At 50.1% G+C, this 26,925-nt stretch overlaps 1 protein-coding gene across 1 annotated transcript in view; it reads right to left on the reverse strand.

The window, feature by feature from the left end:
* Positions 1 to 5,304, reverse strand: part of TMEM230 (transmembrane protein 230) — a 122,504-nt gene extending 117,200 nt beyond the window's left edge. The window contains exon 1 of the mRNA XM_078666641.1: positions 5,180 to 5,304. The gene's annotated coding sequence lies outside the window, so the exon portion shown is untranslated. The remainder of the gene's footprint in view (positions 1 to 5,179) is intronic.
* Positions 5,305 to 26,925: the final 21,621 nt, after the last annotated feature.

The raw sequence follows: 26,925 nt of genomic DNA on the forward strand, positions 1-26,925 counted from the left end.
AGAATGTTTTAAGCAGTACACTTTGACACAGTCAAGGACCCCAGGAACAACATGTGGCGGTCAAGACTCAATACAGAAGAAGCCAACAGCAGGGTCTAGGGCTGGTTCAGTTAGAACTGGTCAGCAGGGAGCTTCAGGAGAAGGGGTTCATGGAACTGGTTGTGTCCTTGTAGCTTATCAGGACGCCAGCCACCCGGCCCTGGGAAACCACTTCTTTGTTTTGGATATAAGTGGAAGCATGTCCAGTCTTTCTGGTCTCCTCACGTCTCCACAGAAGGAGCAGTCCTTCTGACTTACACCAGTCCAGCAGTATTCTGAAGAGGGTGGTCAGGGGTGCCAAATGGATGCCTGGTGGGGTGTCTCCTGGCTCCTTCCTAACCCACAGGGAAAAAGTTGTAACATTACCCACCTGTTTAGCAGTTCCTGTAGGCCATATTGCAAACAATCCGACAGTGCCCCTGTACCTAAATCCAACATGGCAGAACCTTTCTCCCCCTGTGCATAGCTTCTGAACCCAGATGTGGAGAGGGAAATGAGCAACCCATCCTATGTGGTCACTCAAAACCGGGTCTAAAGGCAGCTCCTCTCCCACTGGAATTGGTGTGTGGCTGACTAGGTGGGCAAGTGATGGGGTAGAGTCTGGTGTTAGCTACATCTTCCTGTGACAGAATAGGCTACTTTGAAGTTATTTAAGTTCCTGGACATAGACTAGAAATCATCCTGTTAGAGGAACAGAACACTTCCTCACACCCAAGGTCTTTATTTCTGCTCTGGGAGCAAGTTCACACCTCATCAACGAGCTATTCAGCTCTTGGGTGACAGTTGTAGGGTCTTGCAAAAGGGCTTCTAAAGGCTTTAGGCAGATAAAGGTGACTTTTAGAAAAAGACCTTTTGTAAAATACTTAGTACAAATCCAACTTTAGCAATGAAGTGGGATTGTAAGAAATATTTTTTAAAGTCCCTAGAATGAACTTTGTAGCTGTTTCTTAGCACATATAACATTATTTAAATTAATTATTATATCCCAATGCTTTCCTGAGGAATAGGCCTGCTACAGTGAAAATATATTTTTGGGCAATGTCACTGTAAAGAGATGTTTTACATTAATCATGTCCATGCCCTACTTTTAAATACCATGATCCATGCCTTATTGGGCATTAAGGCGTACTTAGTGGATGACTTACTAATATTTAAAAATAGGTTTTAGGCCTGGAAAGATGGATTGACCGGTTCAATTTGCAGTTTTCAAATTGCACCAAGAAGCTACAGTAGTAGGCCTGTTAAAAAAACAAGCATTGGAAATGCAATAGGTCTCGCATTAGAAAAGTTGGAGCTATTGGTCTTGTAAATGACAAATATTTTATTTATTTGTTGGTTTTTAAAATAGCTAAATTGATAGCTTTGTCATTTACAATGCCAATAGTTATAACTTTCGCGAATGTGACACCTATAGCATTTGGAATGCAACACTGATTAAGAATTCTATTTTCAGACTGCCATGTGATGCTAAAAAGAAAGAAAATGAACGTTGTTATCAGGTAATTCGAAATAAAGGGAGACACGGCCTGGCGGCCGTGAGAGAGAGGGGAGGTGCGAAAACAAACAGAAACAAGTCGGGCGGCACAACAGGGGCTGAAAAAAAGGGGAGGCTGAAAAAATAACACGGCCTGGCGGCCGTGAGAGAAAGGGGAGGTGCTGGGGAGGGGAGGAGAAATGCGAGCCGGGGCAGGGTGGAGGAGGGGAGGGGTAGACGGCTGCCCACGATTCCATAAAATAATTATTTTACTTTCATGATTATGAAATGCAATGCGCAGGGTCGTGTTCGCAAACTTCATATAACAACGGGTAGTGTGCTATACTGCTCCAAGTCGCACAATATAGAGCAAACGCCTCTTCATTAACGGACCCCTCCCTCTCTCACACACGCAGCAATGCTTCTGGATGCCTTCATGTAGCAGGGCACTGAGGTGTCGCTGGTCACACAATCCACTGGGATTGGCCCGCTGGCTGAAGAGATCTGCCACTCAAAACAGATGGGCACAGGAGACAGATGCAGAGCCAGCATAAAGAAAGGAAATGAGAAGCAGAAACAGACAGGGAGAAAATAGAAGAAAGATACAGAGGTCAAGATAAAAAGAAAGAAAAACAAAGAGGTGGGGGTTCAGAGTGCAGCAAAGAAGGATGAGAAAACATGAGAAGGAGAGCGAAAGACGTAACGCCTTAAACTCGCCATGATTTGATTTTTAAAAACGTTCTGATATGCGGAGAGGATGAAGCTCTTCTGAAAGCACGAGAGCTCAGCCCAGAGAAAGCCAAAGCAGGAAGGCTGGAGAAGCGTGAGCCTGGTGGGGGGGGGCGGGATGCGAGGGAGTGGGAGGCAAAGCGGCCGCAAAATGAAACGAGTCACGCATGGTTTAACAAGTTAAAAAAAAAAAGGGCAGGCTGAAAAAATGACACGGCCTGGCGGCCGTGAGAGAGAGGGGAGGTGCTGGCGGCTGGGGAGGGGGAGGAGAAATGCGAGCAAAATAACACGTGTGAAATGCGAGCAAAATAACACGGCCTGGCGGCCGTGTGAGAGAGGGGAGGTGCTGGCGGCTGGGGAGGGGGAACAGATGGCGAAGACTGGCGATTTGATGCTGTGCACGTGCATTTTAACTCATTGCGCTTGCGCATTGAGCTAAAAGCGCACATGCACTGCATCAAATCGCCAGTCTAGTTCAAGTCTGTTTAAGCCCCTATAGTCTCGCTATGCTCAATGCGCATGCGCATTGACAGGCGAGACCTAAAAATTAAAAAGGGGGAAAAAACGTACCTAATCGTTGCCGCATCTCTCCTCTGTCAGGACTTGGGAACCAGTAAAAACCCAGGCTCCCCTGACCAATCACAACGCTGTAATACAGCATTGTGATTGGTCTGAGCGTCGTGGTTCGTAGCTCCGCCAGGAATGGGGAGCCAGGGAATGGTCTCCACGCAGGTTGCAATGCAGCCTGTGTGGAGAACAGGGAAAGTGCACAAACCACTCCTCCTCTGCCCTGCTCTTTCATTTAAACAGCCCCGCCCGCCACAGGAACAAATAAAATAATAATAATGTTCAGTTATCATTTTAATTTTTCTTTGTTACACTGCTTAAAAGCAGTGGGGCAACACTCCTCCGCCTTAACAGCGCAGCCGCCACTGCCTGACAGGCTGCTTAACAGAGACAACCTCCCAGTGTTATGCCTGTACGCCCCATACATTGTAACCTCCTGCTCCTATGTCCTTCTGCGCTTATTGGCAAATGTTGGGACATTGTGTCCTACAGCAGATGGGGTTGTCTGTCCCGTTGCCCAGAGCCAAGTCAGGGCAATCACACAGAAAACAGGACCACTGACCACCCTGTACTATTGTGCTTGGTTTAATCTATGCTCAAAATTGTTACCACAAAGGAATATATAGCAAAAAAACACAACCAGATAGTTTAAATATGATTATTTAAAATATGACACATTCAGATACTTTAAAAATGACTCTGAGGAAACAGTTTCCATTGTTTTTAAAGCTGAAACCGTATGATAACGAGCACGATAAAGTGCAGCAATAATGGTGCAAAAAGTGCCATTGTGTGCTGTGTAGTTTCATTTTTTATGTTGCAAAATGTCTTAATCTATGCCACAATATCCTGGAGCAATCCGTAAAGCCAATACCAAAAAAGCTCCATTCTCCAACACATTCATCTTTGCAGAGTGTTGGAAAATGGGCCTTTTTTGGGTTTTTTAGTTTCATATGAATGGAGGACACTTCATTGTCCTTTTCTTCCCTTTTCAGCTCCTCTGGTGTAGAAGGTGTGTAAAGCTCCTGTGCTTATATAGCGTGTACGGCCAAGTGGAGCAGAAGGCTAAAGGGGATACGGGAGCTGTTAGTCCCCTATCCTTCAGGGGCCAGCAGCAAATCTCTCACTGCACAGTGAATGAGTAAAACCTGCTGTCTGGTCCGTGCCCAAGCTGAAAGCAGGTAATGAAGCAGGGCCACTGGAGTTATGCGACTGCAGCGAGTTTCGCATTATTATAAATTTGCTGATATTGCCATATAAACTATCATTTGCATAATCTGCAGATTTTAACAAAAAACAAATTATATTTCTAGTTCAAACAGTTCAACGGTTACTAAAAGCATTGCAACACGTTACCTTGCAGTGGATGGCACTTTCCAAAACATGGACTGGTCCCCTTTCTGTAGCTGATTGCTATAGTTGGGTGTTAAACTAGTACTAACAAGTTTAAAAAAGACAAACGAATGAGGTAAGTGTCACAAAACGTGCTGCATAATTTGGCTTTTCCTGCCACATAATTTACTCATACTTGCAGCATAATTTCGCTTTCTCTTCCTGCATAATTCCAGTGTTTAATTGTATTAACTGTTCAATTAATTAAAATCATTACAGTAAAAACAGTAATTCCAGTGGCCTGGGTTGAAGGTAAGAGAGAGGCAGCTGGGGGCACTCACATCAGGTGGTCACTTAGCGATCCATGAGGGAAACAAATGCACATGTAGTATGCCAAATCACAAGATACCAAGAGATAAACTGAGAAGTCAACGTTTTTTTTACTTTCTATGTAACATAGGTCAAGTCTATTTATGCTCCTGGACTTAGAAAGTCAATTATATCTATTAGCCTTTTCAAGAATAGCAAGCATTTATATAGCACACATTTTATTTTTTGCATTTAACAATAAATGTTTATTACTAGCCAACCAAACTCATCTAATCACCCACAAAATAACGAAAATGTTCAATAGACCTGCAGGTATTCAAGGATCTCGGCAACGCAAGCATTGCTCAACCTATGTGCATGGGCTAGTAACCTGAGAGCTGCATGCTACATACATAGCTCTAACATGAATTAAACCTGTGATCAACGACTACATTCGAATATTTTCTCCCAGTGTACTAACAACCTAAGTTCTTACAAGTAAAATACCCTGAAATGTTGTTCACACGCATCGATCTCAATAACCCCCAATTAAAGCAATTTTATAATCCAAGAACAGTTCCGTAAAGTAGAAGGGCTCTACATTTGTACTTGAAACACATTAATTGGGCGGTAATGTAAAATAAAAAAAGGTAGATATACAGAATACATATGGCCTGACAGACCATAGGCCCAATGGCAATTAATCCGTAACTCATTTGCGATACTTACATGGACAGTCTGTAAATGGCCAGTCTGTAAACGCAGCCCAAAAGTCCACTGTCCGTTACAGATCTTGCTATTTATAACATCTATCATGAAGTGCAGTACTTCCGGTTTGCATGAGAGCCAATCCCTTTACTGAATGTATTGTGGGAGTATTCAAGAAGAGGACGGGATCATAATGTGGAAGACTACCGACGATTGGATCATTTATCGCAAACTCGCCAGTCAATCTTAGTACGTCGCAAGGATTTCGAAGCGCTGATTGGCCGTGGGTTCCGAATGTGCCAGCCTACGGTGTTGTGTAAATACTGCCCGGGGTAATGACTTACAGCAGTTTTCGGGCACGAAACAGCAACGAGCGAGAGACCGGTGCCACCCTAACAGTAAAATTGTACCCGGGCGGTGACAACAGGTGACTGTGGCCCGGGCAAGTGTTGTAGCCGCCCTCCACGGTTCTGGAGGGAGGAAGAAGGGGCGGTGCTTGGTGCGAGCAGCGGCAGCAGCTTGAGGCTTCCGGACCCACAGTCCCATTTGTATAGATTGGCACACAGACCTGTAGCACACATTGATGTAATGCAAAAGAGAGATTTACATACATGTCAATGTTTTAGACCAGAGAAACGGGAGATAATTGAAAAGGGACTCCTGGAGAATTTATTTTACTCATCGATTCCTATTTCAAGCAAAGGCAATTTCAGGTGGGAGACAGCTAAATCAAAGCCATTTAGAATCGGTTCTGTTGGCATGCAAGGGTTTGGAAATCATTTTTTATCAAGAGGCGTTTATGACTAGAATTGAAGAGGCCTTGAATCAGTAGGTGGCTGCTTGACCCAAAGCCTGACATTCTGATTACAAGTTGTTATGTTAGCCAGCTTGAGTTAATGACCGTTCGGACCATAGAGACTAAGTAGACCGAGTTTCATGGTTTTGTAAAGCAGAACCACTTTGGAATATATTGGAAGGTAATTATATCGGCATTTCTTAATCGTAGCCATGATGTAATTGTGGAGGAAGTGGCGGTTATCTGTCGGTTTTGATATCACATTTCCGTGCTCATATGGTGACATCTATATGAGACTTTGCTAAAATATTTACAATCACTCAGTGCGAACTACACTGGACCCTGACCTGGTGTTAGTTTCTTTTTTTGCAACAGTTTCCAGATGGCAAGGGGAGAACTTTGCCCAAAATCAAACTGTTTGGTCAAGTGTGAGACTCTATATTGCAATACAAAACTGATTGCTGTAAGGCCTGTACGTTTCCATCATTTATTTATTCAAAGTTTTATATAGCGCGAACAAGATCCTTACAGATATCAGAGCGCTTCACAAAGACAGGGTTTGGGGCAGTAGGAATGAACAGAGATAATGGGAGCAGTATAATAGTCACTAACATGGTAGGATAATAATAACATACATAAAACAAATCAATATACAATCAAGTAAACAAGTAATATATGACGGCAAGTCATTGATCCCACTACAGAGGTGTTCAGGTACACCTTGGGTGTGTGGATGGCTTATACCAATGTTTTAGTATAGAGAGAACACTAAGTGGGGGCATCGGGAGAGTGGATCAGTAAACCAACGTGTATCATATATTGGTCGGTAGTAAGAGAGTAACGTAGTAGTGTCCCCCTCAAGTAGAAGCATAGTGCCAAAGGACAAGGTGAATAGTGATACAAAGCAAAGCAGAGTCTCTGATCCAGCACCTATAAGGTTCAGGAGATCTTGGCCAGAAGGATGGTTTTCACCTCTTTCTTGAAGATTGCGGTGGAGGAGATAAGCCTGGTTTCAGGAGGGAGCGCATTCCAGATCCTGGGTGCCATTCCTGAGAAGGAGCGTTTGTATGTTTTCTCTTTCCTGAATGTACGAGGTTTCAGGAGTAGATTTTTTGTACTTCTATTGGTTCCCGAACCACCTGATATGGACAACTTTTGAGCGAGGTAGTTGGGTGCATTGTGGTGCACGGCCGCGTGTGTCATAACAGCAATTTTTAGCTGTATTCTGGCTTCAAAAGGCAGCCATTTTAGAGACTTTAAGTCTGGGGATATATGCGAATGCTTTCTTGAGCCAGTAATGAGTCTCGCGGCAGCGTTCAGGGAGGCTCTTAAGGGTGCTGTTGTGGATAGCGGGAGTCCGCTGAGGGCCACAATTCCGTAGTCTATTCGAGGGATGACTAAAGCTTGTACAGCAGTTTGGAAGTCTTCGGCAGGGAGGAAGGGTTTAATTTTCCTCAGTTTGTTGATTTGGAAATTAGCTGCTTTTGTGGCTTTGCTAACGTGCTGCTGCATGTTGAGCTTGGCGTCGAGTGTGATGCCTAGGGATTTCGCCGAATCCACGATGGTAGGATGGACATTGAGTGCCGTTAGGTTGTTGAGCCAGGTTTGGGTGGTGGAAATTTTCGCCGGGGGTGAGATGAGTAGGAACTCAGTTTTCAGAGCATTTAGTTTGAGGTGATTATCGGCCAGCCAAGATTGAGTGTTAATAAGCGTGGAATTCAGCTGTTTGATATCTTCCGGGGATTGTAGCTTTAGGTAAAGTTGTGTTTCGTCGGCGTACATATGGAATTGGACATTGGAGGCTTGGAGCAAGGTGGCGAGCGGTTCCATGACGAGGTTGAACAGTGTGGGGGAGAGGGAGGATCCTTGTGGGACACCTAGGTCTGCAGGCACAGGTGTAGATAGCACATTGTCGATCTTGAACTTCTGAGACCGGTTGTGAAGGAAGGACGAGAACCATTTGAGAACAGTTCCCGATAGACCCATTCTAGTGCTTAGCAGCTCCAGCAAGTTCTCATGTTTGACCGTGTCAAATGCTGACGAGAGGTCAAGAAGGATGAGGAGGCAGGACTCATTGCGATCAAGAATTTGAAGGGCGTCATCAATTATGTGTGTCATAGCTGTTTCCGTGCTATGTTTCGCTCGGAAGCCTGATTGATGAGGATTGAGGAGGTCAAATTGGTCAATGTGCTTTGTTGGTTGGAGTTGGACACATTTCTCCAGCAGTTTGGCCAGGGTGGGGATATTGGTGATGGGCCGGTAATTGTTTAGGTCAGACGGATCAGCTGTAGGTTTCTTGAGTATAGGCGTAACTTGCCCCACCTTGAGGGAGTCTGGAATGAGGCATTGTTGCAGGGAGCTGTTGACAATTTTGGTCCAGAGAGGGAGAAGCAAGGGAATGAAGTCTTTTACAGCATTAGCAGGTAGCGGGTTTGTGATGTGATTAGAGGGCTTCAAGGTGCAGAGCAGTTTGTGTATTGCTTCTTCCGAATAGGTATCGAAGTACAGCCAAGATGCCTTGTTTTTAGGTTGAGTGTTAGCCATTCTGGTGTGGTTGGGGAATCGGCTTACATCCATGATGAGGTCATTTCTTATGTTGTCAGTCTTTAGCTTAAAGAAAGCAGAGAGGGCTTCACAGTGTGGGGCGTCGCTTGTTGTGCTGTTTGATTGTAAGGGTAGTGTCTTTGTTTGGGTCTTGATTAGTTCGAACAGCTTTCTTGGCCTGTTTTTTGCTTGGTCCAACTGGCGGCTAAAGAAGTCCGATTTTGTGCGCTTTATTTTCCTGAAGTAGGCATTTCTCTTGTTCTTAAGCCTTTTGAGGTGCAGTGCTGAAGGGTCCGATCTCCAGGTGCGCACTGACGTTCGCCGAGTACGCCTGTCGTCATTGAGCCTATCATCATACCAGGGGTTAGAAATTTTGGTGGAGACTCTCTTCAGTTGCAGTGGGGCGACTTCATTGACTATTGTATTCATAGAGTCACGGTAGTGGTCGGTCAGTGATTGAACATCCGAGGCACCTGAAGGGGGAAGGAGGAGATTGCCGATGTGAGGAGGCAGGGTAGAGGGGTTAAGATTCTTCATGTCCCTTTTCCATGTTTTAGATTTGATTGGTTGAGCCGGGTTAGGTTTAACTTTTTCATTGATAAAGAAGGTGATAATGTGGTGATCTGACCAGTCGCAGGGTAGAATCGCCTCCAGTTGTGTAGAGTTCTCTTTGGCAATGATGAGATCGAGTATCGAGCCTTTGTCGTGTGTTGGTCTATCGCATATTTGGGTGAGGTCAAGCGCATTAAGGAAAGTTTTGAGACTATTCACCACTGTGTCTTTCTGATCGTTCCAGTGGAGATTGAAATCACCCAGGTAGACTTGGGTGGTCTGCCGACCGGCATTGGAAGTGATCATGTCCATGAGTTGTTGGGTGAATATGAGATTGTCACCAGGCGGGTGATAGATGAGATGTAAAGCACAAACTTGTTTGCCCTCGCTGGAGATGTCGAGGCAGAGGAGTTCACAGGAGGAAAGGGAGGGGGAGGTGACTTTAGTAACGGAGAGGTTGCTCCTAAAAATGCATGCAATTCCCCGCCCGTCTTGCCAGGAGACCTGTCTAGCCTAATGATGTGATAATTGGGGGGGACTAGTATGTCCATAATCGGGGTAGAGGCTTCAGTAAGCCACGTTTCCGTTAGAATGGCTAGGTCCAGATCCATAGCTGAGACGAGATCCGCGATGTCGGAGGAGTGTCTCTGAGCTGATCTGCAGTTGAGTAGGATGCATTTGAGTTTGGGAGAGAGTAGGGTGGTCGAGCTTTCTAGTGTGAGGGGAACTTTTCTGAGGTTGTTAGGGACGGAACATCTGTTGTTGAGTGTTGGGGGCCTCAGAGGGTTTGTAAGAATTGTGGGTATGGGGATGTGCGTGTTGGATATGTGTTTTACCGGACCTGGGCCATAAGAGCGAAGGAGAGAGCATAGGTCGCGGTCCGATAATGGGTTGAGGACACGACGGGGGCGGTGGGAGTTATTGCGAACGGGGATAGTCGGCCAGCGCGGGTGTCGTCGGAGGCGAGGGTATGTAGGGAGGGTGCGTCGTTTGTAGGGTAGGGGGATGGTGGGAGGTAGACTGGGCTGTGAGGAGAGAAGGTCTTTGATTGCGTGGACATCTTTTTTGATTTGTAGAATATCCTCTTTGACTTGTTGGAGGGTGGATAAAGTCAGGTCAGGAGGTGTATTGGGGATGGGGTTGGTGGTGAGAGCCATTGGTGAATGGTTGAGTAGTGAGCTGGAAAGCGGGCAGGGTATCGAGGGGGGGGATATACTAGCGTTGTTGGAAGTTTCTGCTGTGCTAATGAGTGGGATGGCATTCAAAGTGTGGGCGTGTTTGTGGGTGAGGGGTGTGGGTGAGGTAGGTGAAGTAGGCGGTGGGTGGGAGGCATAGGTAGTGACGTCAGTGGGAGACGGTGCCGGTGAGTAGAAGAGTGCGTGAAGGCTAAGGACAGTGGGGGAGACAGGAGGGTAGTGAGGGCTGAGAATAGGAGGTGGGAGAGAGGGGATGCTAAGGTAAGGGAGGCGGTATGTTCTGTATCTTTTGTTGGGAGGGTGAGAGTGTCGTGGGTGGGAGTGGGGAGGGAGTTGGGGAGGGAGAGGTGTCCGCCGTAGGGGGGATGGGAGGGGGGGGTGGATAAACTCCGAATGGTGGTGTGTTCAGATGGTGGCGTGTTGTGGGCGAGAGTTGTTGTGTCGGATGTGAGAGACTCGTGGGTGGGAGTGGGGAGGGAGCTGGGGAGGGAGAGGGGTCTGCCGTGGGTGGGATGGGAGGGGGGGGGTGTGTTCACATGGTGGAGTGTTGTGGGTGGGAGTTGTTATGTCAGGGGGGAGAGGGATGGAGGGGGTATGAGTGGGGATAAGAGGGGTCATATTAGAGGGGCGGCTAGTATATGTGGTGGAGAGATTTGTGACTGTCCTTGGGGAGTGTGGGGCGTTAACAGCAGGTGGGCCATTTACTGGGGTGCTGGGGGTAGAGGTGTAGTAGGTAGGGGCTGCGACGTCAGGGGTGATAGTGCTGGTGGAGTTCTGGGTGGGGGGTTCTTGTCTGTGGCTTGAATTAAGACAATCCCGTTATTGTAGATAGTAATGGTAGTCCTGCCAGGGAAGAGGTGGGAAGGTGTGATAGAGAGAGTTAGGCCATGAGTTGTTTTCCTGGTGGTGGAGACGGTGAGTAGGGAAAGGAACGCTTTTCTCCATTGGGCTCTGCGTGAGGTGTGAAAGATGATATCAGTATTCAGGGCTCCATTGCCCGGTGAGAAGTAGGTGTCGGTAAAGGGTGTTTCAGGGTGCGATCTCAAGAAGTTATGTTTAAAACGTTAAGCGGCTTTTTTGGTGAGAGTGGAAGGGTAGTTAATTCTAAAAGTGTGCTTGCCGTTGAGCTCCATTTTGGAAAGGCTGTGATGTTGGGTGTAGGAAATAGGATGACAATAAAAACTGTCAGCCGCTAGCATACCTCATATTTGCGTGTAGACCAGGGGTACTCAAAGTACGGCCCGCGGGCCAGTAGCGGCCCGGCAAGCCTTCAGTGGCGGCCCGCGGAGCTTGAGACACATCGCACCTGTGTGTGTTTTTTTTTTAACTTCCGCAAACACCTCGGGGAGCAGCAGCAGTGCGAGTTAGAGACACTGCTCTGTGGGGGCCCGGGTGATTCCAGCCTCAGTCAAGAGTGGAGCTGCAGGGGCGCTAAGAGGTGAACAAAGCCTCATTTACATACAAATGGTCGTTTAAAGACCTGTGCAGTACTGGGGTGCCTGGGAGGCTGTGTCAGCCAGGCTGACGCACAGGGGAGAGGGGGTGGGAGGGGGAGGACAGCAGAAACTGAGAGCCGAGTGAGGTGGGAGGGCAGAGCAGGGAGTGAGAGCCTGGGTGAGGGAGGTGGAGGGCAGAGCAGGGAGTGAGAGCCCGGGTGAGGGAGGTGGAGGGAGGAGCAGGGAGTGAGAGCCCGGGTGAGGGAGGTGGAGGGAAGAGCAGGGAGGAGTGAGAGCCCGGGTGAGGGAGGTGGAGGGCAGAGCAGGGAGTGAGAGCCCGGGTGAGGGAGGTGGAGGGAAGAGCAGGGAGTGAGAGCCCAGGTGAGGGAGGTGGAGGGAAGAGCAGGGAGGAGTGAGAGCCCAGGTGAGGGAGGTGGAAGGCAGAGCAGGGAGTGAGAGCCCGGGTGAGGGAGGTGGAGGGCAGAGCAGGGAGTGAGAGTCCGGGTGAGGGAGGAGGAGGGCAGAATAGGGAGTGAGAGCCCGGGTGAGGGAGGTGGAGGGCAGCAGGGAGTGAGAGCCAAGTGAGGGAGGTGGAGGGCAGAGCAGGGAGTGAGAGCCTGGGTGAGGGAGGTGGGAGGTGGAGGGTAGAGCAGGGAGTGAGAGCCCGGGTGAGGGAGGTGGAGGGAGGAGCAGGGAGTGAGAGCCCGGGTGAGGGAGGTGGAGGGAAGAGCAGGGAGGAGTGAGAGCCCGGGTGAGGGAGGTGGAGGGAAGAGCAGGGAGTGAGAGCCCGGGTGAGGGAGGTGGAGGGCAGAGCAGGGAGTGAGAGCCCGGTTGAGGGAGGTGGAAGGCAGAGCAGGGAGTGAGAGCCCGGGTGAGGGAGGTGGAGGGCAGTGCAGGGAGTGAGAGTCCGGGTGAGGGAGGAGGAGGGCAGAACAGGGAGTGAGAGCCCGGGTGAGGGAGGTGGAGGGCAGAGCAGGGAGTGAGAGCCTGGTTGAGGGAGGTGGAAGGCAGAGCAGGGAGTGAGAGCCCGGGTGAGGGAGGTGGAGGGCAGAGCAGGGAGTGAGAGCCCGGGTGAGGGAGGTGGAAAGCAGAGCAGGGAGTGAGAGCCCCGGCGAGGGAGGTGGAGGGCAGAGCAGGGAGTGAGAGCCTGGGTGAGGGAGGTGGAGGGCAGAGCAGGGAGTGAGAGCCCGGGTGAGGGAGGTGGAGGGCAGAGCAGGGAGTGAGAGTCCGGGTGAGGGAGGAGGTGGGCAGAACAGGGAGTGAGAGCCCGGGTGAGGGAGGAGGTGGGCAGAACAGGGAGTGAGAGCCCGGGTGAGGGAGGTGGAGGGCAGAGCAGGAACTGAGAGCCCGGGTGAGGGAGATGGAGGGCAGAGCAGGGAGTGAGAGCCCGGGTGAGGGAGGTGGAGGGCAGAGCAGGGAGTGAGAGCCCGGGTGAGGGAGGTGGAGGGCAGAGCAGGGAGTGAGAGCCTGGGTGAGGGAGGTGGAGGGCAGAGCAGGGAGTGAGAGCCCGGGTGAGGGAGGTGGAGGGCAGAGCAGGGAGTGAGAGCCTGGGTGAGGGAGGTGGAGGGCAGAGCAGGGAGTGAGAGTCCGGGTGAGGGAGGAGGAGGGCAGAACAGGGAGTGAGAGCTGGGTGAGGGAGGTGGAGGGCAGCAGGGAGTGAGAGCCCGGGTGAGGGAGGTGGAGGGAAGAGCAGGGAGTGAGAGCCTGGTTGAGGGAGGTGGAAGGCAGAGCAGGGAGTGAGAGCCCGGGTGAGGGAGGTGGAGGGCAACAGGGAGTGAGAGCCCGGGTGAGGGAGGTGGAGGGCAGAGCAGGGAGTGAGAGCCCGGGTGAGGGAGGTGGAGGGCAGAGCAGGGAGTGAGAGCCTGGGTGAGGGAGGTGGAGGGCAGCAGGGAGTGAGAGCCCGGGTGAGGGAGGTGGAGGGCAGAGCAGGGAGTGAGAGCCTGGGTGAGGGAGGTGGGAGGTGGAGGGTAGAGCAGGGAGTGAGAGCCCGGGTGAGGGAGGTGGAGGGCAGAGCAGGGAGTGAGAGCCTGGGTGAGGGAGGTGGAGGGCAGAGCAGGGAGTGAGAGCCTGGGTGAGGGAGGTGGAGGGCAGAGCAGGGAGTGAGAGCCCGGGTGAGGGAGGTGGAGGGCAGAGCAGGGAGTGAGAGCCCGGGTGAGGGAGGTGGAGGGCAGAGCAGAGAGTGAGAGCCTGGGTGAGGGAGGTGGAGGGCAGAGCAGGGAGTGAGAGCCCGGGTGAGGGAGGTGGAGGGCAACAGGGAGTGAGAGCCCGGGTGAGGGAGGTGGAGGGCAGAGCAGGGAGTGAGAGCCCCGGCGAGGGAGGTGGAGGGCAGAGCAGGAACTGAGAGCCGAGTGAGGTGGGAGGGCAGATCAGGGAGTGAGAGCCTGGGTGAGGGAGGTGGAGGGCAGCAGGGAGTGAGAGCCCGGGTGAGGGAGGTGGAGGGCAGAGCAGGGAGTGAGAGCCCGGGTGAGGGAGGTGGAGGGTAGAGCAGGGAGTGAGAGCCCGGGTGAGGGAGGTGGAGGGCAGCAGGGAGTGAGAGCCCGGGTGAGGGAGGTGGAGGGCAGAGCAGGGAGTGAGAGCCTGGGTGAGGGAGGTGGAGGGCAGAGCAGGGAGTGAGAGTCCGGGTGAGGGAGGAGGAGGGCAGAACAGGGAGTGAGAGCCTGGGTGAGGGAGGTGGAGGGCAGCAGGGAGTGAGAGCCCGGGTGAGGGAGGTGGAGGGCAGAGCAGGGAGTGAGAGCCCGGGTGAGGGAGGTGGAGGGCAGAGCAGGGAGTGAGAGCCTGGGTGAGGGAGGTGGAGGGCAGCAGGGAGTGAGAGCCCGGGTGAGGGAGGTGGAGGGTAGAGCAGGGAGTGAGAGCCCGGGTGAGGGAGGTGGAGGGCAGAGCAGGGAGTGAGAGCCCGGGTGAGGGAGGTGGAGGGCAGAGCAGGGAGTGAGAGCCTGGGTGAGGGAGGTGGAGGGCAGAGCAGGGAGTGAGAGTCCGGGTGAGGGAGGAGGAGGGCAGAACAGGGAGTGAGAGCCTGGGTGAGGGAGGTGGAGGGCAGCAGGGAGTGAGAGCCCGGGTGAGGGAGGTGGAGGGCAGAGCAGGGAGTGAGAGCCCGGGTGAGGGAGGTGGAGGGCAGAGCAGGGAGTGAGAGCCCGGGTGAGGGAGGTGGAGGGCAGAGCAGGGAGTGAGAGCCTGGGTGAGGGAGGTGGAGGGCAGAGCAGGGAGTGAGAGCCCGGGTGAGGGAGGTGGAGGGCAGAGCAGGGAGTGAGAGCCCGGGTGAGGGAGGTGGAGGGCAGAGCAGGGAGTGAGAGCCTGGGTGAGGAAGGTGGAGGGCAGCAGGGAGTGGGAGCCCGGGTGAGGGAGGTGGAGGGCAGAGCAGGGAGTGAGAGCCTGGGTGAAGGAGGTGGAGGGCAGAGCAGGGAGTGAGAGCCCGGGTGAGGGAGGTGGAGGGCAACAGGGAGTGAGAGCCTGGGTGAGGGAGGTGGAGGGCAGCAGGGAGTGAGAGCCTGGGTGAGGTGGGAGGGCAGCAGGGAGTGAGAGCCTGGGTGAGGTGGGAGGGCAGCAGGGAGTGAGAGCCTGGGTAAGGTGGGAGGGCAGCAGGGAGTGAGAGCCCGGGTGAGGGAGGTGGAGGGCAACAGGGAGTGAGAGCCTGGGTGAGGGAGGTGGAGGGCAGCAGGGAGTGAGAGCTCGGGTGAGGGAGGTGGGAGGGCAGCAGGGAGTGAGAGCCCGGGTGAGGTGGGAGGGCAGAGCAGGGAGTGAGAGCCCGGGTGAGGGAGAGGGCAGCAGGGAGTGAGAGTCCGGTTGAGGGGGAGGGCAGTAGGGAGTTAGAGCCGGGTGAGGTGGGAGGGCAGCAGGGAGTGAGAGCCCGGATGAGGGAGGTGGGAGGGAAGAGCATGGAGGGAGTGTCTGGGTGTGGGAGGTGGGAGGGCAGAGCAGGGAGTGAGAGCCCAGATGAGGGAGGTGGAGGGCAGCAGGGAGTGAGAGCCGGGTGAGGTGGGAGGGCAGCAGGGAATGAGCCTGGTGAGGTGACAGAGGGTAGCAGGGAGTGAGAGCCGGATGAGGTGAGACAGATAGTGATAGAGACAGATAAAGACATATAGAGACAGATAGAGGCAGAGACAGATAGAGACAGGGACATACACGGAGCTAGATAGGGTCAGAGACAGGGACAGACAGAGACAGATAGAGGCAGAGACAGATAGAGGTAGAGACAGACAGCGATAGAGAAAGACAGCGATAGAGACAGAGAGAGAGACAGATAGAGAGAGAGACAGACAGAGAGAGACAGACAGAGGGAGAGAGGGAGACAGACATAGGAAGGGATGGAGACAGACAGAGAGACAGACAGAGGGAGACAGACAGAGGGAGAGAGGGAGACAGAGGGAGGGAGACAGACAGAGGGAGGGAGACAGACAGAGGGAGACAGACAGAGGGAGAGAGACAGAGGGAGGGAGACAGGCAGAGGGAAACAGACAGACAGAGGGAGGGATGGAGACAGACAGAGGGAGGGAGGCAGATAGAGAGAGACAGAGGGAGAGAGGGAGACAGAGGGAGAGAGGGAGACAGACAGAGGGAGACAGACAGAGAGGGAGACAGACAGAGGGAGGGAGACAGACAGACATAGGGAGGGAGACAGACAGACAGAGGGAGGGAGACAGAAGGAGACAGACAGAGGGAGGGAGACAGACAAAGGGAGGGAGACAGACAGAGGGAGATAGACAGAGGGAGGGAGGGAGGGAGACAGACAGAGGGAGGGATGGAGACAGACAGAGGGAGCAGACAGAGGGAGGGAGGCAGAGGGAGACAGACAGAGGGAGACAGACAGAGGGAGAGAGGGAGATAGACAGAGGGAGGGAGACACGGGGAAGGGAGACAGACAGAGGGAGGGAGACAGACAGAGGGAGGGAGATAGACAGAGGGAGGGAGACAGAGGGAGGGATGGAGACAGACAGAGGGAGGGAGGGAGACAGACAGAGGGCAGACGGAGGGAGGGAGACAGAGGGAGATGGACAGTGGGACACAGATAGAGGGAGACAGATGGAGGGAGATGGAGAGAGGGAAGAGAGGGAGGGAGACAGAGAGAGAGGAAAGGAGGGAGCGAGAGAGAGATAGAAGGAGAGAGACAGATGGAGGGAGAGATAGGGAGGGAGAGAGAGAGAGAGAGAGAGAGAAAGAGAGATGTGTGTGTATGCTGGTCTGTTGGCTCAGTGGATGAACGTGTCCGCTGCAGGGGCCTGTGTTCAACTTCATGGTCACAGTTTTTTTCTTTCTAGCCCCTTCCCCCTCCCCCACTGACCCCGCCTCCACCGGTGCGGCCCTCGGCCACAAACCACACTGTAAATTTGGCCCCCGAGAGAAAGTTTGTGAGTACCCATGGTGTAGACTGTCTGACTGCGTGCTGTCGTCCAAAGGGTAATATTCAATGTGCATTGAGTCCCAGTCCTTTGTCATATCGAAAACTTTACTAGCAGCTCTTAGCCTAACTGTGAGAACAAGGGAGCGATTGTACGAAATGAAATTTGCTCACAATGAAACAATTCAGCCAAACGGGAACATCAGTATATCTTTAACTTACATGGTTTCTAACTTGCCTGTTAGACCAAAACTGCTATAGGAGTTGTACAAACAAGGTTCAGGGATTACCATCCCTAGCAAAACACAACTGTGTTTGGGGCCCTGCCCCTATTTTAAATCCATTGTTTATTACCAGTATATTTTGGCAAAGTGGTTAAACTGGAATTAAATGCCAAGTCGCCTAGTTCTTAAGTTAAAGTACCCACTAGAGCTCACCTAGTGGTGGTATCCGCCCACTCCAATGAATTGCCCAACTTGTTGGGTATCCTGTCATGGATATCTATTTTTATAGCATTTGCTACCTGGAGTGTGTCTGTTTCTAAGCACTTCTAAAGTTTGCAGCTGAAGGACTAATAGGAGAGTGCGAGACATCATCTCAGGATCCTAAACAGTAGGGGAATACTGGGCAGGCCCACAGTGGATACTGTCACCACTGGGCCCAAAGGTACTATATTAATCCAATTTGATAATCCAGTTAAGCCCCATTACACTCCTTTCTCTGCAAGCGTAGAGAGTGAGCAGATTGTGTTTACGCCATGAGGTGGTTGAAGGATTGAAGCACGGATCCAGTTTGATATATTAATTACAGTACATAAACTCAATATAGTATCTGGCCTATATCTTTTAATGAAACAAGGGGCATGATTTAAAGAGTCACTTAAAATGAAACCATAAAAAATGCCATTTTAACTCCTAATTCCGCCCCCAAAAAAGTTTTTAATGTCTCTGTGTGCAAAGTATTGCTATACGCGCAATGTGGTAATTGAACATTGATCCCAATAGCTGGCCAAACAGGCCCTTCTCGGCAGCCAGTGCTACCACATTTTTGTGGTTCAGTCTGAGAGCGAGTTTGTGACTGTCGTACGAGACATGAGGACCAGCAGCATATGAGCGGCAACTCAATGCATATTTGACACATTTACTAAATATACTCTGTTAAGTATCAAGCATGTAGTGTAGGATTAACATATTGTTAAAATTGCCACATCACTCGTACCATGATTTGTAAAGCAATCCTGTTTGTAGCTCGGCTGTCAGATAGCGGTTTCACTATTTCGGTCCATCAATGTTGCTACTGAGCTCATGACCCGACTCTTAACCTGGTGAACTATGGCATGCACCTTTAGCATGGTTGACTGGTCATTGGAACTCCTAGACTGGTGTGCTGATTGTCCTTTCCATTTAGTTAGCACTACCTTAGAGGGGACCAGCTGTCAACAACGAGTCTCTTGGCTCATGTGCAACAGCATGTGTAAGATGAAATTCAGCCTGACATGCCTCAAGCTGGCTTTAAACTGAGTCAGGAGTCTGGACCGTTATCTGTCCTTAGAATTGGCACAGTGTGGAGGTAGGCAGTGGCAGTAATTATACAAGCTGCTAACTACAAAGGCCGCTGGTTCAACCTGAGTTCAATGCAGCGACAAACAATTGGAACCAGAGAGCCTCTCATGCTAGCATACAGGCTAGCCCCCTTGATATCTTGCTCCCTCTGGCAGCCTAAGATGGCATGCTTTTGTCTCACCACCCTGTCTGGTTCATTTGTGATGAGCTAAGCTCATCTCTCGGAGGCTGATGAATTAGAGCGACACTAACAGGCCAGTAAAGGACCTGCACAGTAGCTCTAATACAAATCTAATCAAACACCTGCATTATGACCTTCATTTTATTCCTGTTGCTGTCAGATATCACACCCAGTCTGAATAGCTGGGAGCCAGCAACCTGTCCACTGAGGATTCAAAAGCTGAGCTTCAGAATCAATTAATTTCTGCATCGATACAATGGCACGAGACTCGCTCTCTGTGAACTAGAACAGGGAATCGCTAGACCAAGTAGTCTTGATTGACCAGAGGCTCATTTCAGGTGTAACTAATGAGTTCATGTATGTAATCAACGTTGCAAGCTGCATTTTTGTGCTGATTCTTGACATTTTACAGTGAAACCACAAGCATCATTTTGCAAAATGACTTTGGCTAAAAGGCTAGGGGTGGCTATGTTACACATGACATAGGTTCACCTGGGAGCTCAGAAATATGTCCCGCTTCCAGTAGATGTTTATGACAAACCTGGTAGTTCATGTTAACTATAAACTTTAACTCGGCCTTTTCGGCCAACTGATGGTCCCTCAACGTTTGTGATTGGTCTTTTCAGGTCAACCAGCTCAACGTCCTACTTCAAAAACAGAAGGCTGTTCCTTGTTTTAATTATTGTTACTAAAAGGGAAGGAATTTTTTTAATTACACTCTCCCTTATTTACTAATCACATCAGCGGTCAACTTTTTCTTAGGGAGCACATTTGCTTTACTTTTTGTCTGGAAATGTGACAAATCTTTTCCAACCTTTTTATATTCCATTTCTAGAACGTGGCTCTTGCCAGATGGTCACCCTACTGTTGAAGCCGCACCCAAGGAACCACCCATGGTAAGTAGGTAGGGACCCCACGGAGAGCGTTTGCAGTGTGGTAACATGACTGCGTGCTCCGTACAACTTTACAGGTAAGTTGCGTTTGGATCTTTAAAGATTAAGGACCGTTCCCAGTTGACCCTGAAGAAACCCAGTGGAGAACAGACGGTTGGAGAGCCACCCCACCAGTGGATACCCTAGTACCCACGTTACCTACACCAGGGAAAGCTGGGTGCATAGGTATGAAGTGGTCTCGGAAACCGCTGAAACCCAATGAAGGACTTCAGGAAAGTGCCACTGCTGAAGGAGAAAGTGTCCAGTTGAATCCAAAGGTGAATTCAAGCTGAGAGGTACCTGTAAGCTGAGACAGAGTATATGTCACTTAGTAGTGACCAGGAGCCTTGGAAGACGAATGCCATCCAATGTCAGGTAATGCAGGATGGGTGACAATGACCTTGACTCGGCAGTTGTGAGGAACATTTGATGCTGAGGAAGACCAGGAGCCATGCACAAGCTTTCCAACGAAGGATGTCAAGGGATCAGTGTTTGGCGGGTGCACCAGCAAGCCTTGGCAAATGCACCCTACACAGATGTCCAAGAAGGTGCAATGTCAGGACCAGCAAGGTCCAGGGGACTCACCACAAGCAGGGAGTCAAGGCAGGCCCAAGCAATCGGGGGAGCCCAAAAGAAACAAAGGTGACCCTCAATTGGACCCACAGGCCGGAGGCACTGGAGTCGCGAGGGGACCTCAAGCACCTCACCAACAAGCATTTTCAATGCAATAGGTCTCGCAGTTGTGAGAGTTTGAGCTATTGGCATTGTAAATGGCAATGCCTTTTATTTACGTGTTGGTTTTTAAAACATAAATAAAAGGCATTGTCATTTACAATGCCAATAGCTTAAACTCTTGCAAATGCGAGACCTATTGCATTGAAAATGCTTGTTCTCACAGCTGCTGAGCGTAGGTGTCTGCGGTCTGTAGTGACGTGTGCCAATGATATACAGAGGACACATGGGAAATCAGCTACTCCGCACCACAGTTGACCCTGGTCCCCTCAATGGGGGTCCAGAGAAAAACTGCGGATTAATGATCGCTCAAAGTTATTTGGGCATTTATTGACCTGCGCTGCATAATAAGGAAAACGTAGAAAATGTTATGACAGATTATGATTCCAAATTTAGTAGGGAAAAAGAATTCTGAATTCACGGCAACTGTAATTGTACTGTTCGTCACGCGTTCGATAAACTTGCAATGAAAACAAGAATCCGTTTCCCACCAGTGTGGCTCCACAGCCCGGTGCACCCCCAGATCTCGCTCTGCGGCATGGGCTCGGCCCCCGGGCACAGTGCTGGTTACAGCCTGGCAGGCGGCAGGCTGGAAGAGAGCAGGTGCTCCATGTAGCCAGGAGGGGTAGTGTACATATTTCCGCATGCCAGTAATATGTTAGCACGACAATTGTTTACGAGCCATTACCCTCACACATCCCATATATTATGTATCGGCCGCCTAACAGCCGCGGTATCAAAATCCAGCGGGGACGCAGGCTTATTGGTGCGATAACATGCTGCTGACATAACCCGCTCAGTCAGGCCAGGCCCTTCCCAGAAGGCTAAGTAGGCAAAGCCAGAGCCCAGGGGCTGCAAGCCGCAGGGCTAATGAACGCCTGCAACGCCCGCCTCCTGTGCAAGCAGGGCCGTTACCGAGCCGGGTGGACCCTCCCAGGCACGGCACGGGAGCACTGCTATGCCCCTGAGGCCTCGGTGGAGAGGCACAGAGGTAGACGTTACCCGCAGAGGCAGGCTGAGGCACTGGTATACGCCAGCATGCCTCCCGCCACCATGAGTGCCTGAACTTCAGAAGGACGCACCAACAGGGAAAGGGGAAGAGCTGGTGACCAGGTATATTCACGCTACTCACTAGTTATTATATACCTCATAGTATGGCAGACCAACACTTACAACGACGAGCGAGTCCTTTTGTGGCCACTGTAGAAGCGAGAAACTCGGCTTGTATGACCAAGCGGGACACAAAGTCCCGAAGGGTGCTGTCGGGACACCGATACGTACATCATTCATGGAGATGTCGCCGTCTCAGGCGGAAGTTTGTGCCTTGGTCGCCTGAGTTTTGGAACAGATTATTTTTTCTTTTTCTAAATATCAATAGGGGATGCTGGGGAAAAGGTACTCCTAGGCAACGGGCAGATTTCCATTGGACCTGCTAGAAGGGAGGGTTTGGAGTGTTATATGTGTATGTATACACACACACTCTCTCTCTCTCTCCCTCCCGCTCTCGGTTTAAAAAGTCTTTAAAAATGGTGGCTATTTCACAAGATAATTTGCTTTCTCTCGCCTAGCGTTCCTACCAATCCGCGCTCCTCTCCCTTTCCGCTGCCCCTAAAGCCCCTACCGCGCACCCTCTACGTGTCGTATACTGTAAATTAGCATGTGCCAGCGTGATTGTTGGGACACCCCCTCCCCGTCCTCGCATTCCACAGGTTCGAACAGCTTCTCCTGCATCCCCTGATCTTCTCGTGACCCCAGAGCTGCACATCTCGCTCCTGCACCCCAGACACCCAACCCGTAAAGAGGGGACAGGTTTGAAACCGCGCCTAGGCCTGACAGCATGAAGCGTCCGCCCGGACTCAAGGAGGAGCCGGAAGACATTACAGATGCAGAAACCTGGAGTGCCTGTGGCTCCCGGCACATTAAAATACCCACCGCATCAGATATCAATCTTACTAAAGTGAACGTTTAATAAACCGCAGCCTCCACCTCTGAAGGCTGTTTATGAGTTTCTGCCGCTCATCAAACCCGGCCACAATCTGTCTCCCAAAGTGCTGAGCAGCAGCAAAAGGGGATTTCTGCCTGCAGGCCCCGCTGGAGGAGGTGAGCTGCACAAGGAACCGTGGGCCGGCAGCCAGAAAATGTGCATCACCCTACGCTATAGACGGCAATGCAAAAACCGCGAGAAAAACGCATGCTGACGGAAACAAAAAGCATTTACATGAGATGATCTGCGAGATGGCCGGCAATGCTTCCGGGTCGCCGCAGGCAGCGCGGCGGCCCGCCCTGCACGGGGAAGGGAGGCAGCTTTCGAGGAGGACAGCACCTGGCCGCGAGCGCGTTCTCGTGCGCGTGGCCTTAACAAATCGCCGCGCGCGGCCAGTGCTGTCCTCCTGGAAAGCTGAGCCGTTAACTATAGGTCTCTGGCGAGAGCGAGCTTCGCTCGCTTTAGCCGAGACCTAAAAATGCAGGCCACAATTCACACAATGAGGTGTGGCTGAAAATTCTGATTACTGGCGGTGCTTGGAGCCCAAAGATGTTCTTGGAATCAAGCCAACAAGACTTTGCAACTGCAAGTTGACGCAGTGCACAGGGGTTCAGGTATTGCAATCCACTCGAGGGATACTGGCCTCAAACTTGGTGAGAGGGCAGGCATTGGAATCTGTGGAGAAACATCACCTATTCTGCAGAGCTTAGAGTCTGGAGGAGCTCAGGATCAGCTGATCGGTCGACAGAGGGGGAGAGTTACTCCCATGTCCTTTGTCCAATTTCACGCCAGAGCTGGGTTGAACTTGACTATGCATTTGCCCCTCATGCAGACTGCGTGGCGCTGGCAAGCGCACCCACCCTGCCCAATACACAATCTTTTCTGGGAGGTGGTTACACCACCCTGTGACAGGATGCCTATTTTTCTGCCTTCCCCTGCACTAGCTTGGCTCAGCAGCAGAAGGGAAGAATCGTGTCTCTGGTTGGCAGCAACCATTTTGTGCTGTCCTTGTCAAGAAAGCTGGTACCAGGAGCACTGGGAGCCTAACGGAGTACTCTTCCAGTGCTTGAAATCATACCTCCATACAATTTACGGTGTGGGGGTATGATTCCAACATGTTTGATACTATACAGGATAGGATTTGTTGCAGCCATGTTAGAGATGGGCATCGCATAATTACGCAGTGCCCTTCTATATAGTATATGGCTGCTTCACTTACAACCCAGGAGAATAGACTCTGTAGGCGAGTCCTGCTCTTGCAGGGACACCCTCACATTTAGAACCAAGCACCCTGCCTTCCGGATTGCTACGGCCTGCTATAGGGGTGACAAATAGGTTTTTAGTGCAGTGACCCCAGATATAGGAAACCTAGATCTGTAGTGTGGTACTAGCACCAGCTTACACAGGCTGCCATAGCAGGCCTGTAGTTCCATTTTGAATAGTCTCCTATGGGTGGCATAACATGCTTCAGTCCATGGTGGGCCTCTGGGGTACCTATGTCCTGAATACCTTAGTACCATGTACTAGGGAATGACAAGGGTACCCAAGTATCCGATCTGGGATGTACCTAAGCACTGAACATACCAATCTAAGGGGTAAAGCAGATAGACTGATTAGCATGATCGCAGTCAGACTAGCCAGTAGTCAATAACAGGTAAGCACCAGGCAAAAAGTGGGGGTAACCATAAAATCACATTCTACTTCCCTACAGACTCTGAAATAATTTTTACAATTTCCAACACTATAGTGCTCAGTACTTGGGGAACAGATAGTTTTTCCAGTGCTGCTGACTGCAACACACATGCTAAAGCAGAGGGAGGTACAGTAATTTTCATAGCATTAACTGGTTTATACAGGCAAGATCTAGAATTATATTGTATGCAGGGTTCGCAGAAAACTAAATATTTTTTGATGGTGGATATTCACCCGTTTGTAAAATCTGTATTAGGACACTCCAATAAATAAAATGGATCAAGAAATCTAACACCCTATAAAGCGACACTGATCTAAATATATTTCTGCTAATCGCATACAGACCTTCAGGCCATACCTTCCCAATCAGGGGGAGGTTTCTAGATTTGGGCCTCATCTACTATCTTCTACCAGATCTCATGTATCTGAGTAGCACTTTTTTGCTTCTGACCTACCTGGAAAAACACATGCTGCGCATCCCAGAAGACACCACCCCTGTTGCAGCAGTGGGAGATCCTCCTATCTGCTTTAGGTGTGCCTCAGCCCTATTTGAGCGGACTCATGCGAGACATTGTTGCAGAGGGGGCTCTGAGATTCTGAAAGGTGAATACTGTCCACTTGTTTGAGAAATACAAGAGCAACACTGGAAGACCTTTGGGGCATTCTCCTCTATTATGTTGTAAAGCTGAGGTGTGGGGACACATCCTAACAGCGGTCTATGAGTTGACAGGATTTTTCAATTGAAATGTCATAGGTGGGTCTGATATGGGGCAAGGAGCACTGCTTTAGTGCTGCCTGGTCACTGTGATGGTGCAGGCTAAGTCTCAGAGCCTTAAATGTCCCAGTTCCATCCATGAGTAGCTCATCCACTTTATTTTCCCCAAGCATAATGGGATTTATAGTCCTGTTGAAACTATAAAGTATTGTTACAGTTTATGGAAATCATATGCAGTGAATCAACTACACATATAAAACATGTTGCGTAAACAACCACCAGCTTATAAATATACCAAGGCAATTCCTAAACACATTGCCGCGATCATTCGGATAGTCACTGCAAGTTTGTGACCCATTCAATACCTGGTTTAGAAGGTGGTTTCCCTGCGTCCACCTGAAGAGCACCCCCACAGAACAGACACCATGTCCAGCAGAATGGAGGAGTAATAATCCACATTTGTAAAGCACACAATCACCCGTAAGGGTCTCTAGGCGCCGTCGGGAAGATTAAGCAAGCTATTGCCCAGTCACATGGTGCTGGGCTAATCTGCCAGGGATCAAACCGTGATCCCCAGATTCCAGTCTGAGCTCAGCATTCACCTTGCCTTTTAATGACGCTTTATCCACATGGGCAAAATAGAAACTACTGGAACAAAGATGGATTTATGCTTGAAATCGCGACATTCAATAGGCAAAAACGGTCTATCCCTGGAGTAGTGTTGAGCATTTGTAATAACATCCCCGTGGAACTGAGAGCTAACTCCTTCTTCCTGAGAGGATTAAGCATTTTCACCTAGCAGGATAAAATACCTCCTCAAACTGCTTCTTCCGCTACTTAGTCCAAATAACTTATCACAACAAAATTGATCTACAAACTGTTGTCAACTAAACTGTATTTATTCCTCTAGGTTGAACATGTAAATATCAGCGTGGATGTTTCGGTTTGTTTAGTGATTGTAATGTGCTTCTCACAAAGTTTCTCTTTCAATTGTAAAATGCTCTGTTGTCACCATGATCTGGTCCCGCTATACAAAACATCAATTAAATAAACTGCTCTTAGTTTCTACTTATCTAGTGTTTCCAAGTACAGTGCTCCACTTTTTCAAAACCCGTTTCTTTACTATGAATCATTATTTACATTTGTATGGCAGACCATCTGCCAGTGGTATTGCATTCCATCTCTTTCTGCAGTCTATGGGTGATCACATTTCATTGGAGGCTGGTGAAGATGTGCCATCAGTAGTGTGACTGGGTAAGTCTTATGTTAAGTAAATGTCATTTTCAGTTAGGTGTGAGTGAAAATTCAGACCGTCTCATTGGCGAGACCGGTGGGTTGTACAAAATCCATTGTACATCTAGGATAATAGGTATAGCTTTCTCGTTGCAAGTTTATGTCTATGTACGGCAACTGGTTATGGAGCATTCATCTATACATAGCTCCTTGTGAAAATTACCAAATCACATTTTTCCAAACACCAGAATTTTGATTCCTCTGAATAAGTCCCACAGACATTGGAGAAAACCTTTCAGTACCTGAAACACCCATTGGCTCTTCTAACGCAAACTAGGAAAGTTTCACATCTTCTGCATAGACCCTGTAACTAGGGTGCTGCAATGAATCAGTTTTAAGAGCTCGCTGCCGGCATCTGTGGCCAGGGAATCACGAGTTGGATACCCATTAGAGCTATCAACCTTTCTTCCTCTGAGGTAGATACATTGAACTAGGTTGTAGTAATCTCAGGTGTTTTAAAATGGAAAAACTGCTATATCAGGCACTGTATCTCCAAAAAGTTATTCCTTCACCCACCAGCCTCAACCAAGGGATAAGCCATTTTATTAATCTATACACCGTGCTCTACACCCCCACTACATGAACCTACCTAGGCATCGCTCGCCATTACATTGTCCATCATTTAAGACAATTATGTCTTAGTGTAGCATGCTTTATCTGGTTCCTGATTTAGCACTGGGCTGCATAGTGTCTAGTCTTGTTTTCGTATGGACTTATGGTGTGCTGTATAGGTTGTGTAAAGTTGTGAAAAACACATAGCACGTATAGTGAATAAAAATGGTTAGTGGGCTACTAACTTGCATCTTATTTACTCAACCCT

Source organism: Lissotriton helveticus, chromosome 11 (assembly GCF_964261635.1).
Source record: "Lissotriton helveticus chromosome 11, aLisHel1.1, whole genome shotgun sequence".
NCBI classification, from domain to species: domain Eukaryota; kingdom Metazoa; phylum Chordata; class Amphibia; order Caudata; family Salamandridae; genus Lissotriton; species Lissotriton helveticus.